Source organism: Panicum virgatum, chromosome 7N, assembly GCF_016808335.1.
Source record: "Panicum virgatum strain AP13 chromosome 7N, P.virgatum_v5, whole genome shotgun sequence".
NCBI classification, from domain to species: Eukaryota; Viridiplantae; Streptophyta; class Magnoliopsida; order Poales; family Poaceae; genus Panicum; species Panicum virgatum.
In genome coordinates, this window is record NC_053151.1 from 22,008,493 (window position 1) to 22,017,946 (window position 9,454).

The 9,454-nt window shown below is 48.5% G+C and overlaps 1 long non-coding RNA gene across 1 annotated transcript; it reads left to right on the forward strand.

The window, feature by feature from the left end:
- Positions 1 to 4,941: 4,941 nt before the first annotated feature.
- Positions 4,942 to 6,741, forward strand: LOC120680470. Its single transcript, XR_005677680.1, has 3 exons — positions 4,942 to 5,420; positions 5,530 to 6,279; positions 6,446 to 6,741. It is a non-coding gene; the product is annotated as an uncharacterized LOC120680470 (long non-coding RNA).
- The last annotated feature ends 2,713 nt before the right edge of the window (positions 6,742 to 9,454 follow it).

The window sequence follows — 9,454 nt, forward strand, 5'->3', positions numbered from 1 at the left end:
ATTAAAACGTGAGATACTAGTCTATAAATAAGATAATACTATTCACTATCGTAACCGAACTTGTAGAGTATAGATGGCAACGGGTATTTTACCCGCGGATACTAGTGTCACAAACCCGCACCCGCGAGCAAAAATCCACACCCGCACCCGTGCCCGCTACCCGCCACGGGTAGCAAGTTACGCCCGTGCCCGCTATCCGCGGGCATGCCTTGCCCGCGGATATGCCGGTCGACGGGGTCGGCGGGGCGATGCGGATGGCGGCCGGGGCCATGGTGTCGACCATCGGTGGCCAAGGCGATGGGGCGACGCGGATGGTAGCCGGGGCGACGGGGTCCACGGATGGCGGCGAGGCGACGGGGTCCACGGATGGCAGCGGGGCGACGAGATCCACAGCTGGGGCGGATGTGGGCGATGCGGACGGCGGCCGGGGTGGATCTGGGTGACGCGGACGGCGGCCGAGCGGTGGAGCGGCGGTCCAGGGGCCCGAGGAGGAGGGAGGGAGCGGCGGCCGGTGGTGGAGCGGCGCCCGGCGGCCCGAGGAGGAGGGAAAGCGACGGCTGGCGGTGGAGCGACCCCCGGCGGCCCGAGGAGGAGGGAGGGAGCGGCGGACATCGGTGAAGCGGCGCCCGGCGGCCCGAGGAGGAGGGAGAGCGACGGCCGGCGGTGGAGCAACACCCGGCGGCCTGAAGAGGTGGGAGGGAGCGGCGGCCGACGGTGGAGTGACGGCCGGCGGCCCGAGAAGGAGGGAGGGGCGGGGCGCTGGCTGAGGGGCGCGGGAGGAGGGAGCGGCGCTGGGGGCGCGGGGCGCTGGCCGCTGGGCTGGGTGGGGGGCGGCGGCTGGCACTGGGGAGTGGGGAAGGAACGAGAGAAACCCTAGAGAGTTTAGTAGAGATGATTTATATACAAGGGTATTACTGTGTTAGGGGCCACATGTCAGCGGGTTTGCGGGTTTTCGGGTTCGGGTATTAAATTTTCAAACCTGTTATGAAATACCCGTTGGGTTTAGAGTCGTACCCGTGCCCGCGCCCGCGGGCACAAACCCAGACCCGAATCCGCGCCCAGCGGGTCGGGTATCCGCGGGTACGCAGGTATTTTATACCCGTTGCCATCTTTATTGTAGAGCAGTTGGTGGGGCTTGCGGTTCTTGTCTTGAAGATCAGTTCGTTGCCCTGTAAGGGCATGTTTTTTATTTTTCTAAATTAAAGGGCGAATGCTAGTATAAACAGAATAATACCAAATTTTGACAAGTTGTCGGACAGTGGTATGGTGCGGCGGGCTGGCCCGTAGAGAGCGTTGTTCGAATGCTCCACTCTCTCTTTTATCCCCCCATTTTTTATCGTTATTTTTTTTGGTGAGCAGGCTCTTTGTTTTTCTTATCACCAATTCCGCAGGAGAATTTTTTTCTTCCATCACACGCAAATAATGCAACTTATTTTTTCTTATTTCCTAGCTTGCACAACACCCATATTTTTTAAGAAAAAAGAAGTAATGCATCTTATTTTCTTTAAAGTAAGCAACATATTTGTTTTGTCAAATTTTTGGTTGAGTATAGTATCAAATCTGTGACGATTTTAATTTTCAATCCATGACGGATATCAAAAGTTCGTCATAGAAACCGGGCCCGAATTGGAGCCCAAATAGGTCATTCTCAAATCTGTGACAAAAATTCTTAAATCGTCATAGATGTTGCCAGTTTATGACGCTTTATATAAATGTCACGCAAAATTCGTCATGGATCAACAGATTTCTTGTAGTGGCCTTTGTGACAAACCGAACCACGGGATATATCCTCGTGTCGAGAGTTCGCTTTCTCTCATCCCTCTCCTTTACCTTCCGTATTTCATATTGCAACTTGTGTGCCTTTAATTTCTTAGTATAGTATCTTGCTAGTATTGGCTATAGGTTGCAAAACTCTTTTGCGATGAGGGTTTCACACTAAGGTAAATCGTGGTTGCACATCTAGATAGCTTGTTTTAGTTTAAGTTTTGTGCAAACTAGTGGAGCCATAGGTTTAGGTTTTTAGAGTAACTAATTCACCCCCTCCCCCTCTTAGACTAGAGCACCCGATCGCTTTCATAATTGCATCAACATTTGAAAGGAATGAATTCAACATTTTTTGAACAAACATCAACATTTATTTTCTTCTCTGGTGATGGGCAACAGCAATGCGGGAGGTGTTAATCGGGCTGCGGCGCAGCGCAAGGATGCAGCGGCGCACGAGTCGCAGGTGGCGATGTGCATGAGGCGGCAGGGGCGCAGGTGGTGGCGGTCGTGGGAGGAGGCGACAGAGCTCGGGGCCGCGGGTGGCGGAGCTCGACGCCGCGGCCGGCCACGATGGGGCACCAGGGGCCGCGAGCGCAACAGCTCGTGGCCGCGACCGGCGGCGGCGGCCGTGGGCGGAGGCACCAGGGGCCGCGGCGCGTAGAAGCTCGTGGTCGCGGTCGGCGGCGGCGACAGCCGTGGCGGGAGGCGGCGGCACCAAGGGCCGGTGACGGTTGGATGAGCAGTGGTGGCGCGGCTGGAGCATGAAGAAGATAGGGTTAGGGATGGCCATCCAACGGATGAGGATATACTGCACGAATTTCAAACACCAGAAGCCAAATAGCAAAAAAAAATTCGGAATTGAGATAAGTAGGATTTCTACCGTAATATGGTGTGGTTTTCGGCTCAAAAGACAGGCGTGATGGTTTTTTATCGGGCATCTTGGGGCAGTGTCTGGCAAGTAGTATCGGCCCAACAAGCATTCAAGCCCATGACTGACGACTGCACGTTGGTAGCAGCAAGGAAGGAGCAGTGGTTGCATCACTCCATGACTACCAAAGCCAATGCCTTCGTTTTTCCGACGGAAGTCCTCTGAGCCTCGGTAGCTGTGTCACTAGTGTGCGGATCCACCCGTCAGTAACTCAACTGCAGAGAGGATATGCTTCTCGTTTTTCATGCATTCCTGCATCACTAGCCTGACACAATCCTCAATTCATCAGGCAGGTAAGATCTTTTTTCCTGCCTTTCTGCTCTTAGCTTCTGCTTTCTCATCCAGTCATCCTTGCATGGCTGCAAGCAACGTACACCAGCCCTGCGGATCGAAGCGGGTGATGATGGAGGCCGGCGCTGGTGTTTTCGCCGGGGAAGTCGGTAGCGCCAGCCAGGCCCGTATCTGAGTTTTCAAGGCCCCGACGCAAAACACAAAATGGTGGCCCTTTATATCCGAAAAGCAAATAAGAAAAATATATTTATATATAATAATTCAATTAACATAAGCATTAATACATACTAAAGAAGTAAGAGGAATATTCCTTACCGTAATCTTTAACTTCTATTAAAAAAGTAGCATTCGTTTAGTATTCTTTCAAATGAAATCTTCAATTATAGCTGCATATTTAATCTTCTCCGGAACATGATTTTCAAGGGAAATTGTAGCCAGCTGATTAAAAAGGACGACCCGCCGATTGTTTCATCTACTACCACTCTAAAAAGAGTGTAATGTCCGCGTCCCCACCCCCGAGTCTGCCTCCAGCTTGAGTCTGCCTCCAGCTTGAGTCTGCCTCCAGCTTTCTACCGCGTGCCGACATGTGGGTCCATCCAATGCTCCCTCACCTTCCGCCCTGTGCCGCGCACCTCCTCCCGCAGTCTCGGTCGCTGCCCAATGCTCGCCGGCCATCGCTCCTCGCGGCTCCCTCACCCCACTTCGTCAGGCATATCCCATCTGTTCCATTCCGCCCATACCACTCGTTCATGCTCTTCCACCGCAGCCCTTCTACTACCGGACCACACGAGCTCCCCACCCACCAGCGGGCAGCTCGCCACCAAGATCTTTCTCCCCCACGGGCAGAAGGTCCTCTGCGACTTTTCAAAAAAAAACTCCTTCCTCTGCGAATCCGGGCGGACATAAACAACACCGGCAAAAGGGGGGAAATAGATTTGGCACAAGGGAGAAGGGGGCGCACCAGGCGCGGAGCCACAGGCCGGGGGGGGGGGGGGGGGGGGGGGGGGGGGGTGGCGCAGGGGCCTGGCCCCCTGATGCTGCCGCACACCACCACCACGTGAGAGCTTCTAAACTATTTGTTTCACTAATCAAACTGAATTAGGACCCTTTCAAACTACAGCCCAGCCTGTGGCCCGTGAGTCCATAGAATTTGTGTTCTGGCCTGATCTCCCGTGCAAGCGTGAGGGCCATCTCCGTAGTCAAACTATGTATCTTAACGATCTAATATCACTTCCTCTTAATTCTTTGGAACATTGACATAAAGAAATAGAAAACAATTGGTTCAAACCTATAAGTGTGGCCATGAGAAAGTAATAAATTGTCATTTAGTTTTCTTCTATTTTTCCATTTTTTATATGGTAGTTTGAAGCAAGATCAACCCAGATACAATTTTCTTTGTGTTATCACCAAACCCATCTATACGCAATCAATTATCACAATTAATAGCATTACTGTGTAATTATTTTATATATCTTTGCCTTATACAACCTATCCACGATTACATGGCAACGTGTAGGAGAACTTGTTCTACAAATACAATCAAATATAGAGTTCGATAGGCCCGTTTCTAGAATACCTTCATTCATGCTATATTAGAGTTCATGAAAAAAATGAGATCGTTTTTTATACTCGATGTCTCGCCCCCCATGTTGCAATCCTGGCTGCGCCCCTGGGGCGCACCATGCTCACTGCCAGGGGCGGGATTGCGAGCTCTCGGTCGGCGCTGCTGCACCGTCGCGAGTGGAGTGGACTGCAACACCAGGGACACTTTAGAGCGCGACATCTGAAGGGGAGCAGCAGCAGCGGTGCTGCCGAGGGAGCCGGGGGTGCGCTGCCATGCCAGCGAGGATGGGACTACCGCTGAGGAAGCTGAGGAAGCGGCTACTTAAAAAAAACTAATATATATATATATATATATATAGCAGTGCTATTCTATACACCCACCAGCCCAACGTCCAACCAACCAGTCCAACCCAACCAATCAGATCGGATCCCACTCCCGACCCGTTCGCCCCGAGCGTCGTCCTCTCCCCCGACCCAACCGGCTTCCTTCCTCCACGAGCGCGAGCCGGGAGTGACGCGACCGGCGAGCGCGAGCAGGCGCGGAGCGCGGCCTTGGGCGGGGCGCGGCGACCCTGGGGCGCAGCGGCGCGGCGAGCGGTGAGGGCCCCGGGCGCGGCGGCGTGTGCAGGGAGTCAGCGGCGGCGCGCGGGTGTAGGGATCAGGCGAGCGGCGAGGGGGATCAGGTGCTGCGAGCGCTAGCGCGAAGGAGAATCGAGGCAAGGCAGTGCAGGGGAGAAACAAGGCGAGCGCGAAGGAGCAGGCGCGCAGCGCGCGGGCCGGCGGCACGGCGACGCGCAGGTGCTTTTGTCGGCGTCCCTCCCCAAAATTTTTGCATATCAGTAATTCCTACTCCGCACCACAGTGGATCCTCACGGTGATTCCTCTTCCTCCTGCTTGATTCATCTGTCTATCTCAGTAATTCCTACTCCGCAGCTAGCTTTCATCCCCGATTCCAGGCACTGATTCCTTCAATCCTTCTGTAGTTTGCAGATCTGGAAGAGAAATTGGCTGCACGCATGGTAGCAGTCCCCCGTGATGCTTCCAGTCTCAATGCCACAGTTAGCATTGGATTTTCCTGGAGAGAGAGGAAAAACTGTGGATTACTGAAAAATCGAGAGGGTTCAGGGGGCTGGGGTTCCTTCTCAATCCCACACACTGCAACTCAGTATTTGTGTGCATGATTTGGTAGGGGGAATATGATTACTGTTTCGGGTACTGGATTACTGAGATACTATTAGCATGTTTGGAACATATTAATACTATCATGAATCCTATGTATTGCGGATGTCAGAGATGCTGCACTAATCAATGCTATTAGCAGATTACTGAAGGTTTACTGATTATTACTAGTGTGCGTATACTGTTCCGATTACTCGATTACTGAGATATTATTTGTGTGCATGGAATGGCTTAACAAACTGTTGGTTACTGGGTGTTCATGGATTACTGCTTACGACAGAGATGCTTAGATTGGTACAGCCCTTTTGTCAGCCTTGTCAGTAACTGTGTGCTGCAACCCCGGTATCAGTGCCGCTATCAGCCACAGCTCCTCATCAACCATCTCCAGAATCAACATATGCTGGTGGTGCTGCCATCAGTGCAAGCTTGTGGAGGCCACCAGAATTGACTGCTGCTTGAGACACAGGTTACTGAGACTTCATGGATGATATGAGGTATCATCCTGTTATGGAGCCTCCAACTTGTGCCGAACCTGAGCAAATGATCTCACGCATGTGAGTCCTCTTTATGTAATATGCCTTATTCTGCGAAATACTGAACTAATGGATTGAAGTTATTTTAATGGTATATATGGTGCACAAAAATATTGTTGTATCACATAATTAATATGGGTTGCTTGTGATGGTGAAATTAGAACAAATTGTTTGTTGTTTATCACAGGGCGATGATTTTGGATCCACATTGTGTTCCAGACATTGAGATGCAATTTGAGTCGCTGGAGTTTTGTTGCCAGTCCTCATTCAAGAAGAACAGAAAAGAGAGGAAATCCGCAGGACTTTTGTTGCACGTATGAATGGATGCACAAGGTAAAAAATGAAGCTGATGCTAGATGAGCAAAAAGTCAAAGCGCCATGGATGTAATTTATTATATGTTGAACCTGAGCCATCATGTAATTAAGTAATACCGCAGAGGAATGTTCGTCAGTAATTGAAGCAATAGGAATGTTCATCAGTAATTGATCCCTCCCCCCCCCAAATACTACTGAAAAAAATCTGATTACCGGGCGCAATGGTGTTACTGGACATACACACAAAATTAAAGCAAGTATATTACTACTCCCTCCATCCTGAAATATAAGGCATTTTGGTTTGTCCTAAGTCAAATTAGTTTAAGTTTGACCAATTTTATAGTGAAAAGTATTAACAACTACTATATCAAATAAGTAAATTATGAAAATATACTTCGTAGCGGATGTAATGATATTCATCTCACATCGTTAATGTTATTGCTCTTTTCTATATGGTTGGTCAAAGTTAGACTAGTTTGACTTAGGACAAACAAAAGTGCCTTATATTTCAAGACAGAGGGAGTATGGTTCAGTAACTAGAATTTTCTTACCACGCAACACATTTCTCAGTAACTAGAAAAAAGCTAAAGGCAGATAGGGATTATTGGGTCTACAAAAAAGAAAATACTAAATAACCCAAGCACTAAATTACTGAATCGATTCCAAAAAAAGAAGTTAGTAATGCATGCATGTAGGACGTCAGCAACCTTGTGTCTCGTACTTTTTCCAGTAACTCAACATCAAATAATAAATTACTGAATTTCTAAGGTGTATGTGTTTTATGACTCTTGCTTTTTGAATTGCGTAGGGGCATTAGGCCATTAGCAAAAAATGCAAAGGAGTTGCTCCAACATCCATCCTAGTGTTACTTGGAATTTGACGTATGTCATACAGGCATCGATGGAAACTTTATGAAAATTATTGTACCATAATGTTCAGTAACTTGAGATAATCATAAACGAATTAAGGTTGATAGGCATTGCATTTCTATAAGTAATTATTTTGAAAATTACTGGAGGTAGGTTCGATCAATGGATATAGTTTTACATGATTACTGAATCAACAAAAATATTGAATTACCGATGATGGTTTATGATTACTGAATTACCGAACATCTGTCAAAGTGACCATGACATATTATTGCATTACTCAACATACGAGGTCACCAAGAGGGTACAATTATTACATGCAAAGGAGTTTCTCAAAAAAAATTACATGCAAAGTTTGGGGATATTGTATGTATATAAACAAACAACCATTTCAGTAATGTAATATGTAATCAATCTTAGCACTCCATTACAATAGTAACAAAAAAGTAATACGGTGATGATAATTGGTGTCTTACCCAAGTGATACAGTAATGACAAAAAAAGGCACACAGTAACATGATAAAATACATGGCGTAAATCCCACACAAACGGCTGAATTACTGAAAGTAGATCAGTCTTAGCACTCCAGTAATACAATATCAAAAAGTTCAGCACAGGTGCGAATCTAAGAATTACTGAAAGTAGATCAGTCTTAGCACTCCAGTAATACAATATCAAAAAGTTCGGCACAGGTGCCAATCTAAGAACTGCTGAATCGCTCGAGTTTAGAATAGAAACACTCTAGTTACTAGGCATATATGTATACATATTTGTTTCAATTAACGGTGGCACAACAGCGGCTATATCCTATGGAGTACAAGTCACCATGATTTGTACATGCCATATGCATCTTATTCTTCCACTTTTTTGAGGTGTCAGCGCCACCAAGTCAAAGTACTGGCATCATCTTGTACGGTAGGCTAGGAATCATCAAAGGCAACCATTTCTGCAGGCTGAAGCTGTAGAGAAACGGGTAGACTACGCTAGCATCACTACCGCATAAACCCAAGATACTTGCGAGTAGAAGATCATAGATCGTTACCACTAGACGCGCAGCGTAGCGGAAGAAGTCGCGCGTCGATGTAGAGTAAGTAGTCGATCACGTCCCACAAACCGAGCTCCTCGTACTTGATCCCAGCAGCCGATCAGCGCAGCAGTCGCAGCAGCGCCTCCACGGAGTCCACACATACGGAGATGAAACGCCGGGCGTCGGTGTGCTAGCACCGCACGCACGGCAAGGGCGGCGGCCGAGAGAGAGGGAGGGGCGGCGGCTAGGGAGGTGGCGCGGCTCAGGTCATCGCCCCCCTAGCCCCTCCCTCATATATATAGGGCGTACTAATGGGCTTCTATCTCATAGGCCCATTAGTAACCCTAATCCTTCTTGGATCAATATCCACTTGGACCTTTAAACCGTATTGTGATGATGGGCTCTTGGGTATATCACCAACAATCTCCCACTTGCACTAGAGACAATCATACATGCAAGCTTTTCAACATTCCAAACCCCTTAAGTGTGTGACCCGTTAGGTTCATGTGTAGGTGGTCGTGATCGGAAATCATTTCCGAATCACAAGTCAATAGCGGCACCTAGCAGGGCATAGTGACTCACAAATACACATAAAGATCATATCGGCCGAACCATAGATATACTCATACACCGATCCCTTTGCCACACGATACCAGTCAAGCTCAAAGCGAGATGCGTGCCATCTTTGTGATAGCTCGACCATTCTCTCGATCTAATAGTGGATTCTATTCATAACTAACCTTTAGTCATCATGATTAACTCTTTAATCACTTTGGCATGGCCATGCACTTTCAAATCCAACTATCTCGAGGGGCCCAGAGATATCTCTCCCGTTATCTAGGAGGGGAAAATTCCATCTTGATCCGCTCACATCCCATTCCATGTTTCATGACATACCTGTAAGCTGTTTTTATAACTACCCAGTCACAGAGTAGCGTTTAGCAGCCCCAAGATGCACCACTACACACAGTGAGAAACAATGGCT